Source organism: Acomys russatus, chromosome 7 (assembly GCF_903995435.1).
Source record: "Acomys russatus chromosome 7, mAcoRus1.1, whole genome shotgun sequence".
NCBI lineage: Eukaryota > Metazoa > Chordata > Mammalia > Rodentia > Muridae > Acomys > Acomys russatus.
This window is the reverse complement of record NC_067143.1, coordinates 54173093-54193050: the sequence shown is the minus strand read 5'-3', so window position 1 is coordinate 54193050 and position 19958 is coordinate 54173093. Positions and strand designations below refer to the sequence as shown.

At 45.8% G+C, this 19958-nt stretch overlaps 2 protein-coding genes across 10 annotated transcripts in view; one reads left to right on the top strand and one right to left on the bottom strand.

Moving 5' to 3' along the window:
- Positions 1 to 13682, bottom strand: part of Pgap2 (post-GPI attachment to proteins 2) — a 28838-nt gene extending 15156 nt beyond the window's left edge. For 2 of the 8 annotated variants that reach the window (XM_051149087.1, XM_051149095.1), the window contains exon 1: positions 368 to 515. The gene's annotated coding sequence lies outside the window, so the exon portion shown is untranslated. Of the gene's footprint in view, positions 1 to 21; positions 202 to 226; positions 516 to 596; positions 656 to 13576 lie in introns of those variants that run through there. The other 6 variants (XM_051149088.1, XM_051149090.1, XM_051149093.1 and 3 more) reach the window with 6 other exon arrangements.
- A 375-nt stretch (positions 13683 to 14057) lies between these two features.
- The window catches only part of Nup98 (nucleoporin 98 and 96 precursor), a 96864-nt gene continuing 90963 nt past the window's right edge, over positions 14058 to 19958 (top strand). For both annotated transcript variants that reach the window (XM_051149078.1, XM_051149077.1), the window contains exon 1: positions 14058 to 14164. The gene's annotated coding sequence lies outside the window, so the exon portion shown is untranslated. The remainder of the gene's footprint in view (positions 14165 to 19958) is intronic.

Below are 19958 nucleotides of genomic sequence, written 5' to 3'. Positions count from 1 at the left end.
ACCGGCAATTCTCTTACTCACCCAAGTACTGGAGGTTTAGGGGGCCGGATCCTGTAGCCAGGGCGCGGAACTGGGAGCCCCCACCCGACCCGGGGGCGAGTCGAAGGGGGCGGGTCGCGGTAGCAACGGCACGAGGCGAGGCCGGCGCTCTGGGGCGGGTCTTAGAGAGGAAACTGGGCCCGTATCTACACTGGCTCCTCCCCGTTTTGGGGACCGCGACCCCTACCTCTCCAGATCTTCTGGCACCTCCTGAAGCCGCGCCTCCCCAGGTCGGCTCTGTCCCCACTATTTTGACTGCGTCAGAGCAGCCAGAAGAGCCCTGGACACCTGGTTTTGACATGTTGCAAAAGTCACCTTGTCATCTTACCTCTGGCTGCATGCCATCACCTGTTGAAAGAACATAAAATTATTTCAGTGGGGCCCAAATTTCTTTCACTCCCTGATCCGGTTCGCCAATCTTCTACCCTCTAATCGAATTATCCAGCTTTGCACTTCTGAAACATTAAGCCGATTTTGCTCCAAAACTTTGCTCCCTGTGGCCGTTTATACCATCCAACAAAAAGGATGTGAAAAAGTAAAAATAAGCCAAAAACCACCTTGCCGGTAGTGAGATCCTCTAGGCCAATCCCAGAAACTCTGGGCCAAAGCTGTTCCCGTTTTCTATCAGAAGAGGGCGCCCTATGCTGTCCGGCGTCGCTGGCAGGAGGTAAGGGAGGGGGGGGGGAGGGAGGTGGAGATTCTGGTCTTCACAATGAAGAGAAACCAGGTCCCATTGGTTTCTTTTTCTCCCACTTTGGCATAGCCTAGACTGATCCATGGAGGGGGAGGAAGGGGATGGGGTGGGGGAAACCAAAACTTTCTCCCGTAGAATTCGTGGGGATTTCCAGGGCTACCTGCAGCAGATGAAGGATTTCAGAGCTAGGCAGTTATCACCGGCTAAAACCCACTTATATTCTCACAGTAATAATCACACGTTCTAGTATCGTGTCTATCCTAGGCACATTTCTGCTTTGCATGTGTTAACTCATTTAATCCTCATAAAAATAAGGTGAATACTTTTTTTTTTTTTTTTTTTTTTTAAAGACTGACTCTCCTATGGGTGAGGTGGCCTGTTCAGTGAGACCTCTGGGTGGATGAGATAGCTCAGTAACTAATGGCACTTGCCACCAAGCCTGGCAACCCGAGTTCAATCCTTGGAAATCACAGAGTTGAGGAGAGAACTGGCTCCTGCAGGTTTTCCTCTCATTTCCACCAGCACTCCCACATCACAAAGTAAAAAATGGTCCCTTTCTTCCCTTCCCAAAAAAAATGTAAGCAAGAATCGCATGTAGCCCAGACTAGCCTACAAGTGTAGGACTACAAGTGTGCATTACCAAGCCATGGTTTATGGATTGCTGGGAGTCAAAGCTTGGTGCATGCTGAACGAGCACTCTACCAATTAAGCTACACCTCTCACCAAGATAGAAACGACTAATATCCCTTTACCAAATGGAAAACAGAAGGCACACTACTCATGTGCCTAAGTCATGCCAATAATCACTATATAGAGCCAATACCATAGAACAGCTATAACTGCCACACTGGAGAACAGGAAAGATGTTCAAATGTGCTAACTTGCAAGAGCTCTTCTTGTTAGTTTAACTCAGCCTAGCTCTTCTCTATGACAGATACGGGGCTGACCAATGATGGGGGATAATCTAGAGAAATTCACCTCAGACCCATTCTTTGGGCATCCAAGTCTAGAGAAAAGGTGAATTATTATTTTTAAAAATATATTTTGTTTTAGTTTGTCATTTTTCCCCCTGAGATGGGGTTTCTCTATGTAGCCTTGGCTATCCTGGAACTTCCCCTATAGACCAGACTGGCCTCAAACTCACAGAGATCTGCCTTCCTCTGCCACCTGAGTGCTGGGATTAAAGGCCTGGTCTACCACTGCCTGGAAAATTTGTAATTTTTTTTTAATTTGTAATTTTTTAATAATGTATTGAGGGCAGAGGCTATGTGTGGAGACCACAGGACATTCTTGCAGAGTCAGCACTCTTCTTTTACTGTACCAGTCCTTGGGCTCAAACTCAGACTCCTAAGCTTGCCAGCATGTGCCTTTGACCCACTGAGCCAATTCACCAGCCCCTTTCTTCTTTATCTTTTATCTTTTTTGTTGTTGTTTTTGTTTGGAGACAGGGTTTCTCTGTGTAACTTTGGCTATCTTAGACTCACTTTGTAGACCAGCCACTTGCCTCTGCCTCCCCAGTGCTGGGATTAAAGGTGTGTGCCACCACACCAGGCTCCAAACACTACTTTTCTTGACCGGATTACTTGTTTTAGTTATTTTTTCAAATTTATTTTTCTTTTATGTAAATTGGTGTTTTGACAACATGTATGTCTGCATGAGGGTGTCGGATCCCCTGGAACTGGAGTTGGAGATAGCTGCGAGATGCCATGTGGTTGCTGGAAATTAAACCCAGGTCCTCTAGAAGAGCAGTCAGTGCTCTTAACCACTGAGCCATCTCTCTAGCCCCTTCACTGAATTTTTTACCATTTCCATAAGGTTTCCAGAGCAAATAGACTAGTAAATTTTTACTAAAATGACCACGTCTACCCATTCTCAGCAGCTAGGTTTGTGTTTCCTGTCTGGGGGCTCCATGTCTTCTGTCTAGCTCCACCCCGGTGCTCCCTCTTTTGAATCCTTGACTGTTCCTGTGGACCTAATGTTGACCCCGGAGGTCGGCCCTGCAGCCTCTAGACTCTAAACTACCACCCACGTCTGGCTGGTGGCCAGGGCTGCTCTTGTGTTTGATTCTCTTGGGATCTGAACAGTGTGGACCATTTACCTCACACGCCTGCGTCTGTTCTTTCATCTGTAAAATGGCATAAGGGATATCTACACCACAGGGTGTTGTGAGAATTGCCGTAGCACATAGTGGCAGGGGAGTGGAAGGTACCCAACATGAAGGCTGTTACAAGCAGGCATGGAAAGCTTCAATTGGAACTCATCTTGCACCTTCTCTGACCTCAGTGGTCAATGACCCTCTCTGAACAGATTTCTGTCCTCCTCTGACCTCAGTGGTCAGTGACCCTCCCTGAGCAAATTTCTGTCCGTTTGATTCACGTTAGGAGAAGCAGAAGAGTGTAGGGTTTTTGTTTGTTTGTTTGGTTGGTTTTGGTTTTTCGAGACAGGGTCTCTCTGTGCATCTTTGGCTGTCCTGGACTAGCTTTGTAGACCAGGCTGGCCTCAAACACACAGAGATCTGCCTGCCTCTGCCTCCTGGAGTGCTGGGATTAAAGGTGTGGGACACCATGCTGGCTTTTTTTGTTGTTGTTGTTTGTTTTTTGAGACAGGGTTTCTCTGTGTAGCCTGGGCTGACCTAGACTCGTTTTTGTAGATCACGCTGTCCTCCAAATCACAGAGATTCCCCTGCCTCTGCCTCCAGTGCTGGGATTAAAGGTATGCACCACTGTAGAGATCAAACCAATGCCATTTTGTGTTCAGGGCCTGAGAACTTGATTTCCCTGCCTCCCCTCCACCGAGTTACTAGGGAGAGCCACAAAGATACATCTAGCAACCACTCCTAGGAGCTTGTACCTGGGGCCAACGAATCAGAGCCTCAGGTCACAGTGACCAAAACAAACAGAAAAATTCCCTCCTGTGGTCTGGCCCTGGTCCCCTCACTTAGCCCTGTTCCCCCAGCCAATCAGCTTAAAGGGCAACTTTCTTGTGCCCTCTAACCTATCATGTCACAGCAAGGCCTGGAAATGGCTTGGAAACCACCTGCCTGCAGTTCTTTCCTTTAAAAACCCTGTTCCCCTAGCACTAGGGACCGCCATCTTCCCTCCTCACAAAGGAGCTGGTGGTTCAGGCTCTGACCTTGAAATAAACAAGATGCTGTGTGATTTGCATCCAGGTGATTCCTGGTGGTCTTTGGGGGTTTCACAACTTGGGCATTACACCACCACAGCAGGTCCTTTGAAGTGGCAGAGAAAGCCCAGCAGTGGTGGTGCACACCTTTAATCCCAGTACTCAGGAGACAGAGGCTGGTGGATCTCTGTGAGTTTGAGACCAGCCTGATCTACAAGAAGAGTTCAGGACAGCCAGAGCTATTACATAGAGAAATTCTGTCTCGAAAAACAAATAAGCAAACAAAAAGTGCCAGAGACTTTATAAATACTATTCCAGTTGATCCGCTTAATAATCTGGACAGATGAATTTGATGAAATCCATCATATAGATAAGGAAGGTGATTTAACAGGTGTAGAGGTGCAGGCCTGTAAATTCCCCACCAGGGAGGTAGAACAGAGGGTCATCCTCAGTTACATAACAAATAAAAGGGAAGGGGAGAGGAATGTCTGTGGTCAGATGACAAGGTACTTGCTGTCTAATATGACAATCTAGTCTTCATGGGGAAAAAAGATTAACCAACTCCCATAAATTGTTTTCTGACCTCTACGCAAAAGCTTGTGAACTCTTGGGCTTGTTAACACACACACACACACACACACACACACACACACACACACATACACAGGAATAAATAAATACTACTTTTTAAAAAGACATTTCAGCATTAGAAACTGCGTGAGCAATTAGGCTTCCAGTTTTACTTCAGCCAGCAGGCACTCAGTGCTTTCTAAATTGCCATTTGTCCACTACCCGAGTAGCTGCTCCTGTTGATATTTTCTGGTATTTCTTATTCTCCTTTGGATTTGCTTTTATCTGGAAAATACCCTAGACAGTCTGTGCCTTAAATACCATCACCAATATCCAGTTTTAGCCACAGTTACTGTCCAAATCTCCCTGTGCACACCCACACACCACACCCGTTCAAACAGACTCAAGTGTTCACAAAGATAATGCAGCACCCAGGAGCATGGGGGCAGTTGTACAAATGGGGATGAGAAAATATACGATCTGTCGGGCTGGAGAGATGGCTCAGAGGTTAAGAGCACCACCTGCTCTTCCAGAGGTCCTGAGTTCAATTCCCAGCAACCATATGGTGGCTCACAGCCATCTATAATGTGAAAATAAATAAATAAATCTTAAAAAAAAAAAAAAAAAAAGGAAATATACGATCTGTCAAGAACAGCCCTGTGGAGCTGAAGAAGTGGGCCAGCAGTTAAGAGCACTGTCTGTTCTTCAAGAAAACCTGAGTTTCATTCCCAGCACTCAATCAGTGACTCATAATCATATGTAACACTGGTTCCAGAGAATCTGTCACCCTCTTCTGGCCTCCTAGGGGACAAAGTATGCACATGGTACACATATAAAACATACAGGCAAGCCGGGTGTGGTGGCGCATGCCTTTAATCCCAGCACTTGGGAGGCAGAGGCAGGCGGATCGCTGTGAGTTCGAGGCCAGCCTGGTCTACAAAGTGAATCCAGGATGACCAAGGCTACACAGAGAAATCCTGTCCAAACCAAACCAAACCAAAACCAAAAAAAAAAAGAAAAAAAAAACATACAGGCAAGACAACAATCACAAAACAATGAAACAGAAAACAGATATAAGAACTCTTGCTGGGTGTGGTGGCTCACATCCAAGCACTTGGGAGGCAGAGACAGGCGGACTGCTGCCTGGTCTACAAAGTGAATCTTGGACAGCCAAGGCTACACAGAAAAACCCTGTCTTGAAAAATGAAAAAAAAACAAAAAACAAAAAACAAAAAAAACCCAAAAATCAAAAGCAACCAAAAACCCTCTTCACTGGTTTCCTGTCGCTCCCCCCCTTTTTTTCCTTCCTTTCTTTTTTTCTTTCTTTTTGGTTTTTCCAAGACAGGGTTTTTCTCTGGATGTCCTGGAACCCAGAGAGGTCAGCCTCTGCCTCCCAAGTGCTGGGATTAGAGGCGTGTACCACCATCATCCAGCTTCCTTTTCTGCCGGAAGAGGGCATCAGCTCCCAATATCGATGGCTGTGAGCCACCATGTGGTTGCTGGGAACTGAACTCAGGACCTTTGGAACTGGAAGAACAGACAGTGCTCTTAACCTCTGAGCCATCTCTCCAGCCCTTTTTTTTTTTTAGTTTGTTTTTGTTTTGTTTTTTTTAATATTTATTTATTTATTAAGTATTCAGTATTCTGCCTGCATGTACACCTGCAGGCCAGAAGAAGGCACCAGATCTGATACGGATGGCTGTGAGCCACCATGTGAGTGCTGGGAATTGAACTCAAGACCTCTCTGCAAGAGCAGGCAGTGCTCTTAACCACTGAGCCATCTCTCCAGCCCCTTGTTTTTGTTTTGTTTATTATTAGATTTTTTTTTTTTTTTTTTGAAACAGGTTTCTCTTTGTAGCCCTTGCTGTCCTGTACTCGCTTTGCAGACCAGGCTGGTCTTGAATTCACAGAGATCCCCTGCCTCCACCCCTAGGATGCTGGGATTAGAGATGTGCCCCACCGTGCCTGCTGCACATTCATTTTTTAGATGATTTTACTTTTATGTGTGTGTCTGTGATTGAGTATATATATGTGAACCATGTCTGTGAAGAAGCCCAAGGTGTTCAGAAGATAGTGTTGGATCCCCTGGAACTGGAGTTATCGACTATCATGTGGGTAATGAGAACAGAGCCAATGTCCTCTGCAAGAACAATAATTCAGAAATTGCTCTTAACCACTGAGCCACCACTTCAGCCAACATTGGTGCCTCCCTACCCAATTTGATTATTTTTTGGCAGGCTCTCACTTTCAGCACTGGCTAGTCTGGAACGCACTACATCCACCAGGCTGGCATGAACTCATAGAGATTTGCTTATTTTTTAGTTTTCTTTTCTTTTTTGTTTTTTCAAGACAGGGTTTCTCGGTGTAGCCTTGGCTGTCCTGGACTCGCTTTGTAGAGCAGGCTGCCCTGCAATCCACCGGCCTCTGCCTCCCGAGTGCTCAGATTAGAGGTGTGCGCCACCACGCCTGGCTGCTGCTGCTTATTTACTAGCTCTCCATAGCTTCTTTGAGCAGGGTAAATTCCTCAGTGTGGTGCTCATCTGCTTCTGTAACCTGGTCATCCTCTACTCCAGCAATTAGGGTTTCCACCCTAGCTCTATCCTCCTCTTCCACGCAGGACACCAAAGTAACCTGCCTGTCTTCCTACATCTGTAACAGTACAGATTTTCTATCAAGCTTTGATTTAGGACTCTGGCCACAATGTAGCAAATGAGTTTGTCTGTTGATTACTCTAGCTCCCCGCTGCTGAGAATTCTCTTTATTTTTTGAGATAGTTTCAATCTGTGGCCCAGACTGGCTCAAAAGTTACTGTATAGGCTAGGCTGGTATTAAACTCACAGCAACCCTCTTGCCTCAGCCTCTCAAGTAGTCAAGAGCTAGTTTAAGGAGGCAACCCCCACATAATTGGTTGCTAGATCTTTTAGCCTAGTACAGGGGCAGGGATACAGTTAAGAGAATAGGAAATATTTGATGGATATAACTGCACTGTTTTTTTGGTTTGGTTTGGTTTGATTTGGTTTTTTGAGACAGGGTTTCCTTGTGTAGCCTTGGCTGTCCTAGACTCACTTTGTAGACCAGGCTGGCCTTGAACTCCCATAGATCCACCTGCCTTGCCTCCTGAGTGCTGGGATTAAAGGTGTATGCCACCACGCCTGGCTTTGAACTGGGTTTTAATGACTAAGTATATTGAGACAGATCTAGCAGGATTTTAAGACTTGCAAGACAGGCGTTTTGAGAGCAATTGCTAGAGGGTGGGACTGAAGGGAGTATGGCTGGGGAACGTAAAGAGACAAAAGAGGCAGAGACACAGGCAATACTAGACATCCAGGCCCAGTGCTGACCCTGCCTCACAGAACAGTGTTGGAAACTGTGCTCTTCCTGAGCTGCTCAGTTTTGTTTTTCTCAGATATCTTTGTCATGGTCATGATACCTTTTTGGATACTCCCCTCCCCGCCCCCTGAGGCAGGGTTTCTCTTATAGTCCTGGCTGTCCTGAACTCGCTTTGTAGACCAGGCTGGCCGAGAACTCACAGATATCCACCTGCTTCTGCCTCCTGAGTGCTACCTTCTTGGATGGTTTTAAAGTACACACTCTGGGGCTGAAGGGATGGCTCAGTGATTAGGAACACCAGCTGTTCTTCCAGATGATCCAGAACCTGGGTTTGATTCCCAGCACCCACATGGCTGCTTACAACCATCTGTAATTCCAGTCCCAGGGGATCTGGTACTTTCTTCTGGCATTTCTCCCACATAGTGCACAGACATACATTCAAGTAAAATATTCATATACATAAAAACAAACAAAATCTCAAAAAATAAAAATAAACTTGCTGTTCAAGGTGGTACATAGCCCCCCACCCCACCCCACCCCATTAAGGTTAGCCAGGCATGGAAGAGTACGCCTTTAATCCCAGCACTCAAGGAGGCAGAGGCAGGCATATCTCTGTGAGTTTGAGGCTAGCCTGGTCTACAAAGTGAGTTCAAGACAGCCAAGGCTACAAAGAGAAACCCTATTTCATAAAAATAAGGAGAGAGAGAGAGAGAGAGAGAAAGAGAGAGAGAGAGAGAGAGAGAGAGAGAGAGAGAGAGAGAGAGAGAAGAGAGAGAGGAGAGAGACAGACAGACAGACTATCTTGGTCTATAGAGTGATTTCCAGGACAAGTAGGACTACACAAAGACACAAAGAACCCCTATCTTGAAAAATATTAAGCTCACCCAGGCATGGTGGTATAGCTTATAATCCCAGCACAGGATTTCTGTTTAGCCTTAGCTGTCCTGGACCAGGCTGGCCTCAAACTCCTAGAGATCTACCTGCCTCTGCCTCCCTAAGTGCTGGGATTAAAGGCATGCACCACCACACCTGGCTAAATATTTTTTTGAGAAACAGTGATTAAAAAAAAAGAGAAAGAAACAAAGTGATTAAGATCAATATATACAATTATAAATATCAAGATAACAAAAATTATAAAGCATTTGACATATGGTGGGAGGAGTTAAATACAGAGTTACCCCATATCCCAGTAATTCAACTCCTAGGTATAAACAGAAGAGAATTTGAAACATGTCTACAGAAAGCTTGAATACAAATGTTCATAGCAGTATTATCCCTAATAGCTAAAAAGTGAAAACCTAATAGTCGATTAACTGATTCATAGAGGAGAGATAGTATACACATACAATGGGATTTTTGTTTTGTTTTGTTTTGTTTTTTGAGACAGGGTTTCTCTGTGTAGCCTTGGCCATCCTGGACTTACTTTGTAGACCAGGCTGGCCTTGAACTCACAGCGATCCGCCTACCTCTGCCTCCCGAGTGCTGGGATATAGGCATGCGCCACCACGCCCGGCTTTTTTTTGTTGTTGTTGTTTTTTGAGACAAGGTTTCTCCGTGTAGCCTTGGCCGTCCTGGACCCGCTTTGTAGACCAGGCTGGCCTTGAACTCACAGCGATCCACCTGCCTCTGCCTCCAAGTGCTGGGATATAGGCATGCGCCACCACGCCCGGCTGCAATGGGATATTATTAAACCATAAAAATGGCACATTGATACATGGCGACTGTGCAGGTGAACTTCGAAACATTCTCAGAAGTGGAACCGCCAGACACAAAAGCAGCCATAGATCGCCTGATGCTGTTTACGTTAAATACCTGCAGGGGGCTGGAGAGTCGGCTCCGCCGGCCGGTAAGGCTAGGCTCACAACCAAAAATATAGGAGGTCGGTTCCTAGCACCCGCGGCTGTCTCTCCAGCCACAACAAAAAAACCCAAAAATAAATAAATAAATAAATAAATAAATAAAAATAGCTGCAGTAAGTCTACCTAAGAAAGAGATTAATGCGAGCTCGCTGGGGCTCAAGAACAAAGACAGATAGTAATTGCAAAAGGGTGTCGGGTTCTTTTTAGAGGGTTATAAAAATTGTCTTAGAATTATATAGTTGAGATGATAACACAACTGTTTTATTATATTAAAAACTACTGAATTATATACTTTAAAAGAATGAGTTATATTTTCTGTAAATTACATTTTACTTAAGATAAGATCCAGGGCCAGAAACCATGGTATATGTCTTTAATCTCTATACCCAGGAGGCATACAGGTGGATCTCTATATGTTGGAGGCCAGCCTGGTCTACATTGAGTTCAAGGTGACCCAAAGTGAGACCATGTCTCAAAAACAACAACAGGCCAGGTGTGGTGGCACATATGCCTCCCAGCACTTGGGAGGCAGAGGCAGGAGGATTGTTGTGAGATCGAGGCCAACCTCATCTACAAAGTGAGTCCAGGACAGCCAAGGCTACACAGAGAAACCCTGTCTTGAAAAACCAAAGCAACAACAACAACAACAACAAAAATCCAGCGAAAAATCAGGACTAAAGAAAAAGAAGGTGCTGATGGTGGTGGTGCACGCCTTTAATCCCAGCACTTGGGAGCCAGAGACAAGAGGATCAATGTGAGTTCGAGGCCAGCCTGGTCTACAAAGGAAGTCCAGAATAGTTAATGCTACACAGAGAAACCCTGTCTGAAAAAACAAAAACAAACAAACAAACAAACAAAGACAGAAAGAAAAGAAAAGAAAAAGAAGGTAGCTGTGCGGTGGTGGACACACCTTTAATCCCAGGAAGCAGAGGCAGGTGGATCCCTGTGAGTTCAAGGCCAGCCTGGTCTACAATGTGAGTCCAGGTCAGCCAAGGCTACGTAGAGAGAAACCCTGTCTCAAAACAAAACAAAACAAAACAACAACAACAACAAAAAAAAAAAAAAAAAGAAAGAAAGAAAGAAAAAGAAGGTACTATTACAAAAGTGAAATAAAAGAGAGATGGCTCAGCAATTAAGGGCGCTTGCTGTTCTTGGTTCCCAGAATCCATATGATAGCTCACAGCCATCTGCAACTCCAATTCTAGGGGGTTCAATACTCTCTTCTGTCCCCACCAAGGCAATGCATTTATGTGGTATACAGCCATACATGTATACAAAGTAGCTACATACAATTTTTTGTTTGGTTTTGCCAAACATGCCTGGCATTAAATTTAATTTTATTTTTAAAATTTGTATGTAGCCAGGCGTGGTGGCCCTCGCCTTTAATCCCAGCACTTGGGAGACAAAGGCAGGCAGATTGCTGTGAGTTCAAGGCCAGCCTGGTCTACAAAGTGAGTCTAGGACAGCCAAGGCTACACAGAGAAACCGTCTCCAAAAAAACAAAAACAAAAACTTGTCGTGGTTGTGCACGCCTTTAATCCCAGAACTTGGGAGGAGGATCCTTGTAAATTCGAGGCCAGCCTGGTCTACAAAGCAAGTGCAGGGCAGCCACAACTACACAGAAAAACAAAAACAAAAACAACAAAACAAAATATTTCTCAGTGTCAGTTTGGCTGTCCTAGGCTCTCTTTGTAAACCAGGCTGGCCTGGAACTCACAGAGATCCGCCTGCCTCTGCCTCCCATGTGCTGGGATTAAAGGCATACGCCACCACGCCCGGCTACTACTAGTACTTTAAATTGAATATATTCATCTGCTGATTCTCTTAAGACACTTTTCTTAGCCTTTTCCTGCATCAGAACACGTGCCTTAGAACTGGGGAGCCCCATTTTTTTAACTGTATTTTTAAATAATTTATTATGTATACAGTGCTCTGCCTCCATGTACACCTGCAGGCCAGAAGAGGGCATCAGATCTTATCATAGATGGTTGTGAGCCATCATGTGGTTGCTCGGAATTGAACTCAGGACCTTTGGGAAGAGCAGTTAGTGCTCTTAACCGCTGAGTCATCTCTCCAGCCCAGGAAGTCTCATTTTTAAGGAGTAAAACAGATCACTTACTGAGGTCACACTGTGTACCAGGAACCATACAAAATGTCATATTCCGCCCATTTAATTCTCCCAATAGTTCTGTAAGCCAAACAAAATTATCCTTATTTTACAGACAAGAAAACAAGTTCCGAGGCCTTGGAGATTTTTACCATCTGATCATAGTTTGGCCTAGATCTAAACTGGGGGTTTCAAGTCTGACAATTCTATTATTTCCCTGCTAAAACAACAATTCACTCATCTATATATCAAACATGTACGTGTTAAGTACGTTTACTGTGTGCCAGGCATTATGGACACTAAAATAAGTACCCAGGACGGGTTTAAATGTAGTTGCATTTAAAAGAGGAAAAAAAACAAAACCAAAAAGTTTGTGATGGTGGCAAGAAAGCCACTGTAAAGATGCAAAAGGAAAACCCTAAGGTTTGTTTTTGCTTGTTTTGTTTTTAAGACAGAGTTTCATAGATCCCAGGCTAGCTTTCACTTTCATATCCCGCTTCAGCAACTTGAGAGCTGGAGTTAGATCTTTTGGCCATTTCACCCCTCCCGGTAATGACTTTCTGATTCAGAGTCAAGGCAAGGAAGGGTGATGGAAGAGCAGGCTGTTTGGGCAGCAGGGTTTGGGGAAGGCGGCTGCAGATGGACGTTTACACTAGCTTTCCTGTTAGGCAATCTATACATTAACTTTTTTTCAAGTATCTACTAAGTAAATACCTACAATGTATCATTTCTTCAATTTACTGTCCCCCCCCCCCCCCCCCCCCCCCCCCCCCCCGCCGACCACAGACAGGGTCTCTCTGTGCAGCCTTAGCTGTCCTGGACTTGCTTTGTAGACCAGGCTGGCCTCAAACTCACAGCGATCCACCTGCCTCTGCCTCCCAAGTGCTGGGATTAAAGGTGTGCACCACCACGGCCCCCTCTCATTTAAAAATCTTAATTGCATTGATTTGTTTTGTATGTGTGGGTGCTTTTGCCATGAAACCTGTGTGGATGTCAGAGGACAGTTTTCAGGAGCTTGGCAGAGTGCTTACCGGAGTCATTTTGCCACACACGCCCGCGACCCTCCTCCCTCCACCGCCCCAATGCTCAGATTACAGGTGTGCACCTCTATGTCCAGTTTATGTGGTGCTGGGGAGTGAACACTGGGCTTTGCACATGGCAGGAAAGCAAGAGCTCTATTAACAGCCCAGACACCACTTCATTCTAAAGATGTTTTTAATTCCCGTTATTACCAAAAACATTGAGGGGATCATTTAAAAATTCGTAGCAAATCTCGTTTCAGTTGTATACTGATGTCCCAGCTCAGTAACTGGAGAGGTCTGGTTCCTAGAATATGCCCAACCCCTGCTCTTAGCTAGGTTCTAGGAGGAAAGACACCAACAGGCCGAAAATTCAGCTTTGACCAAGACCAGGAGAGGGAGGAGACCCAGAACAGAACAGAAGTAAGACACAAAGTAACAAGGTCCTGATCCGAGGGCTGCTCAAACAGCATCACAATTTGTTAAGGTTGGCAAATGTGTCCTGGAGAAGAAGAGAAAGTTGCACCAAGCCATCCAGAACAAGCGCAGGTTCTGAAGGTGCAACTGAGGTTGAAATGTCCAAGAATCCTCACTGTGAGCAAGCCCTATAATGCAAGTTCATAGCTACCTTAGAGGGATTCAGAGAAGCAAAGGGTGTGCGAGAGACTGGCTTGTGGTGGAAAGGACAGCGGGGACTGGAGGGTCTCCAGACAAGCTCTGTGGACCCATGGGTCTCCCAGAAGGGTCCTCCAGCACCGCAAGTGCCAGCTGGGTGGCCAGGGAGCCTTCCCATCATTGCCCACAGACTGGAGCTAGAGAAGGATAGAACAGTTACCATATCATCTTTAGGCCTTCCCTCTGATTGGCCGGAGCTTCCGTAGCCCGAGTCTCCGCGCTCCAAGGAAGGGGGCGGGGTCTCGACACAACGTCACCGCTGTTTGGTATTCACCTCTCTAGCCACTCACCAACCCCGGCCCTGTGTGACGTCACCCATCTCTCAGCCAACCGTCGCCGCAGAGGGAGTGGGACCCATCGTCCCTCCCCCATCCTCCTTTTTTTTTTTTTTTCCTCTTCGCCGCCCCCCCCCTCGCCCCGTCCATTCCTCACGCCCCTCCTCTTCCCCTCCGCTCCTTCGCAGAGACCGCCTTTCACGTTCGGTTTCAAAAGGCTCGTCGCCCAATGAGTAACGGAGTCGGCCTCGAGTGGCGGCCCGATCTGCCAATGCCCAACCGGCAAGGGCGGAGCACCCGGGCTTGGCCTCTGACGGCCGACGGCGTGTGACGCAGTCGGGCCTCTGCGCGCTGCGCCCGAAGCGGCGGTCGGTGGCGGCGGCGGCGGCGACGACGGTTTTCTGGCGGCCGCGCGCTGCTCTGTGAGCGGCGGGTGGCGGACGGACCTGGGCCTTCACTCCAGACGCACCGCCGTAAGTCAGGAGCGCCGCCGGGGCCGGGCGAGCAGATCTTCCCCCTCTGTACCGGCATCTGCGCGGGACACCCGGGGCCCTCTCCCGTCGCCTAGTCTCGTGCGGGGCGCGCTCCGTCGGGCATGCGTGAGGGGGCGGGGCCCACGGCCCTGCGGCTTGGCTCGGGAGGCCCTGGGAGGGAAGCCACACGCGTGGGGCGTAGGCCGGGGTGGGGTGGTGGTGTCGGGTAGCATCCCCTCGCTGAGTGAACCTCGTTCTCTCCGGTGCTACTCATTCATTCGCTGGACGGAGGTGAGCAGCCCCCCGGTAGGCTGACCCTTATGGGGGATGGTGCCTTGCTGGACTTAAGTGAGGTCTCCCCATTACTTCCTTGACCACTCTACAAGACGCATTTTGTCTAGGGTTTAGCCAGACGTTGAATCAGAACTGCGTTAGCTTTTAAAGACACTGTCTGTGGATTAGATGGATCTGGTCAATGGAATAAAAGGTTCTTAACTGTTCCGTGTAAACCTAGTTGAGAAAGATTGAATTTCTGAATTACTGTACCCGTAAGCATTTAAGATTATTTGTCAGTCCCTTTGCTCTGCATTACGTGCAGAGATGTTGGCGGGAGGTAGAGTAAGTTACCAGATTGAGGAATGTCTGATGGCTTAAGTCTAGTAGAAATTTTATACTATTCTACCCTTCCTGTTTGAGTCTCCCATTATTAGCTACTATTGGCTGTTAGCTATTTGGGGGAGGTGAAGGGGAAGGACACTGACATTTGACGTCATTTTCCAAACAGTTCCAGTTGAGTTGTTACCATGCTTTCTTATATATAATAAGATAATTTAGTAGTATCCTGATGAGGCTTTTGTTTTGTTTTGTTTCTTGAGACAGGGTTTCTTTGTGTAGCCTTGGCTGTCTTGGAACTCAGTCTGTATCTGCCTGCCTCTGCCTCCCGAATGCTGTGATTAAAGGCATGCGCCACCAGTGACCAGCCTGATGTGGAATTTTTACTTTTGTTTTTTTGGTTTTTCGAGACAGGGTTTCTCTGTGTAGCCTTGGCCATCCTGGACTCACTTTGTAGACCAGGCTGGCCTCGAACTCACAGCGATCCACCTGCCTCTGCCTCCCGAGTGCTGGGATTAAAGGCGTGCGCCACCACGCCCGGCTTGGAATTTTTACTTTTAATTACTTTTTTTTTTTTCTGAGATAGGGTTTATCTGTGTAATAGCCCTTGGCTGTCCTGACTGGCTCAGTTTGGAACTCAGGAAGATCTGCCTGCCTCTGCCCTGGGATTACTAAAGGTGTGTGCCACCACACCCAGCTTATATTTATTTATTTATTTTTGCTTTTTTAAGAGACAAGATCTCACTCCAAAACTCTGTAAACTTGGTCTGCCACAAACTCAAAGAGATCAGCTGCCTCTACCTCCCAGGTGCTGGGATTAAAGGCATTTGCCATCACACCCAGCCCTAATACAGACTTTTGAGAACTTAAAAAATGGTTAAAGAGACAGGCTTTCATCTCACCACTTGAGAAGCAAAGGCAGGAAGTTCTCTGTGAGTTCAAGGCTAGCCTCGTCTACATACTGAGGTCCAGGGCAGCCAGGGCTGCCTAGAGAGACCCTGCCTCAAAAAACTTAGTGTGTGGGAGGAATGGGGGAATAAAACCAAGATAGATGTGGTGGTACAGGCTTATAATGTTACCAGTTACAGAAAGTGAGGGTGGAAAACCAGAGCACTCACAAACACGCAGGCAAAACACTTATATCCTTAATAAAAGAAATAATTGAAAAATGAAACAAAAACCAGGCTGGACATTTTAGAGGTACTGGGAACTACTTTGAAAAAAATTATTTTTGATACTTAAGATTTAATAGAATTAGTTGTCGGTTTGATCTGAATATATCTATCAGCTTGTAGCGTTCATGTTAATATAAACCACAGAACCTAAAAGCAAGTAATACAGAGGAGCAGATGAGAACTGTGGCCTTAACGTGGTAATCTGTGTTCTCCTTGCTGTTTCCTTAGTTTGAGCATCACCACCTGGGAAGCTGCTGCTGGCATGCTCGCCTTGTGAGCTTCTGTAACACCTGGTCCTCTGCTCGTAGCACACATTTGCATTTTATCTGTCTTCTTACTAGATGATAATAAAATATTATTGTCTTGCTGGGTGTGGTGCTGTTGCCTTTATCTCAGTGCTCCAGAGACACAGGCAGGTGGATCTCTGGGAGTTTAAGGTCAGCCTGGTCAGGACTGCGTATGAGGCCCTGTCTCAAAAGTAGATAACATATATCTTTATATTTAGATAATGTGGCTCATAGGTGGTCCTCGGTTGTAGTTTTGTTTTTGGGGTTTTTGTTTGTTTTTTGCTTTTCAAGACAGTTTCTCGGTGTAGCCTTGGCTTTCCTGGACTCTGTAAGCAGGCTGGCCTCGAACTCACTTACCTGCCTCTGCCTCCTAAGTGCTGAGATTAAAGGTGTGTGCCACCACCGTCCGGCTCTGCTCAGCTATATTTTGTGAGTGAACAAATACAGAAAAGTTAAACAGAAAAGAGTCTAGATATTTGTGTGCTTCTGAAATACTTTGTACTTTTGTTTGTAGCCATTAACTCCTATGTATCTAAGAGTAAGTAAACTTTTAGGGCACCAAATTTGCAGATTGGAAAAATACCTAAGATTTATTGTAATATTACTTGTGTAGTGATTGTCTAGGACATAGAGTATTATAATACTGATTAATTTCTAGTAAGAGACTTTATGAAATTGTTGTAAGTTGTAAATCAGAGTGTGGTGGTGTGCCTTTAATCCCAGCACTGGGAGGAAGAGGCAGGCAGGTGGATCGCTGTTAAGTTCGAGGCCAGCCTGGTCTACAAATCTAGTCCAGAGCCGGGCGTGGTGGCGCACGTCTTTAATCCCAGCACTCGGGAGGCAGAGGCAGGCGGATCGCTGTGAGTTCGAGGCCAGCCTGGTCTACAAAGTGAGTTCAGGATGGCCAAGGCTACACAGAGAAACCCTGTCTTGGAACCCCGCCCCCCCAAAAAAAAAAATCTAGTCCAGGATAGCCAAGGCTATACAGAGAAACCCTGTCTAGAAAAACCAAAAACCAAATAAACAAAAAACCAACCCAACCCCCCACAAAATATATATAATTATTTTTCTTTCATGTGTATTGGTATTTTGCTTGCATATATGTCTCTGTGAGGGTGTCAGATCCTCTGGAGCAGGAGTTACAGACATTTGTGAGCTGCCATGTGGGTGCTAAGAATTAAACCTCGGTCCTCTGGAAAAGCAGCCAATGCTGGTAACTGCTGACCCATCTCTCCAGCCCCTGAGATAATTCTTTAATTTAGAGGCTCTCTTATGTGTTGTAGGATTAAAAAACAGCTTTTCTCCTTTACCTATTAGATACTGATTAACACTGCCACCCAAGTTGTACCTACCAAGAGGTCAAGAAATGATCAGAATTGTCCCTGATTAGAATCACTGCTTACATTTCAGTAAAACCATACCCTTACCTTGCTTGTAAGCCAGTTCATTAATTGTCTAAGACTTGGGGTTTTTATTATTTTTTCTTTCTCTTTTCAAGACATGGTCTCTCTGTTAGCCTTACCTGTCCTGGACTTGCTTTGAACTCAAGAGGTCCAACAGCCTTTGCCTCCCAAGTGCTGGGATTACAGGCATGCACCACCACACCTTGCCTAAGAGCTGGGTTTTTTTGGGGGGGGGGGGCGTTGTTTTTTTCTTTTTCTTTCTTTCTTTTTTTTTTTTTTGGTTTTTTTCGAGACAGGGTTTCTCTGTGTAACCTTGGCCATCCTGGACTCACTTTGTAGACCAGGCTGGCTTTGAACTCACAGCGATCCGCCTGCCTCTGCCTCCCGAGTGCTGGGATTAAAGGCGTGCGCCACCACGCCCGGCCTCTTTCTTTCTTTTTTGAGACAGGGTTTCTCTGTGTAGCTTTGGCTGTCCTGGACCTGCTTTGTAGACCAGGCTGGCCTTGAACTCAGAGATCCACCTGCTCTGTCTTCCAAGTGCTGGGACCAAGGCTGACTTTAAACTCCTAATTCTTCTGCCCTTTTCTCCAAGTACAGGGTGGTATGGCTCACAGTGCCCTGCTTTCCATGAAAAGCTCTTAAAATTGTCAAGTACTGCCATTGGGAAGCTGTAAAACTAAGTCCTAGGGCCGCTTTCTTTTAGCTTCTCCTCATTTCTGTGGTAGATTATCTCCTCTTCCATAAGACAGATCAGAGAATAGCTTGGTTTTGAGGAAGGCATAAAAGAGCTTGTAGTTGAATTCATCTATTAAATGACCTTTCAGTTTCACTGATAATAGTTGATAGAGATATACAATGATGGGGCTGTTGTACGCAATATTGATAAATACTCAAAAATAATTCAGTGTTAATTGGAAATCAACTTTTTTAGTTTGGAAATTATTTATTGAGACAATGTATCACTTTGTACTGGGTTGACCTTGAACTCACTGAAACTGTATCAGTCTCCCAAGTACAGGCATGTGCATGTACCACCTGGGCTAGCTATATTTTCTTTCTTTCTTTCTTTGCTTTTCAAGACAGGGTTTTTTTGTGTCCTGGAACTCAGACCATGTGGTCTTTAGCTGGGAGATCTGCCTGTCTCTGCCTCCCAAGTGTTGTGATTAAAGATGTATGCTTCTACTTCTCAGCTGTTTTTTGTTCATTTGGTTTTGGTTTTTGGAGACAGGGTTTCTCTGTGTAGCCTTGGCTGTCCTGGAACTTTCTTTGTAGACCAGACCAGGATAGCCTGAAACTCACAGACATCCGCCTGCCTCTGCCTCCCTGAGTTCTGGGATTAAAGTTGCTCGCCACCACCACCTAGCCCAGCTGTATTTTTTAAAAAGATATTTATTAAATAAATACACAGTGTCCTAGTGTTGTGTCTGCATGTATGCCTGCACACCAGAAGAGGACAGCAGATCCTAGATCTCAGGACTGCTGTAAAAGCAGCCAATTCTCTTAACAGCTGAGCTATCTATCGCTCCAGCCCCCTGCCCCACAGCTGCATTTTTTAAAATAGAGCTTTATAGGCCTCGGGGATATAGATTAGTTGTTGATTGATTGCCTAGCATGCATGAAGCCCAAGGTTCAATCTCCAACACCCAATAAATCAGGCATAGTGAAAGCCACATGCCTGTGGCTCTTAAGCCCCAGCACTTAAGCCAGTGGATCTCAACCCCTCAACCTCTGTCTCCAAAAATGTTTACCTTATGATCTGTAACCATAGCAAAATTATAGTTATGAAGTAGCAGAGAAAATAATTTTATGGCTGGGAAGCACCACACCATGAAGAGCTGTATGAACAGGTCCCAGCGTTAGGAAGGCTGTGAGCCACTGACTTGAGCAGTATGGGAGGCGGCTACTCATGGTGATGCACATGTGCAGATATAGTTAGCTAGGACTTTAGAACTAAGACCAAGTTTAAGGTGAAGACGAGGACTAGTAGGGTAGATTGAAAGATGCGAATCTGCGGGTGGGCATATAAGTGCCAGTAGTTTAAGATAGCACCTCTCAAACTTGGTGGTTTCTCAACTCCTTAAATCTTAAAACTTAAATGTTCCCACGCCAGTGAGGTGGCTCAGTGGGTAAAGTGCTTGCCACACAAGCCCAGAAACCTGAGTTCAGTGCCTGGAACCCACGTAAGCATGAAAGGAACAACTCCAGATGAGTTGTCCTTTGACCTCCACATGCACTCCATACTCCAGTACTACTAAATAAACTTTCTTAAAATTATGGATTTCGGGTAGCTTTTATTTATATTATTGGTATTTACTAT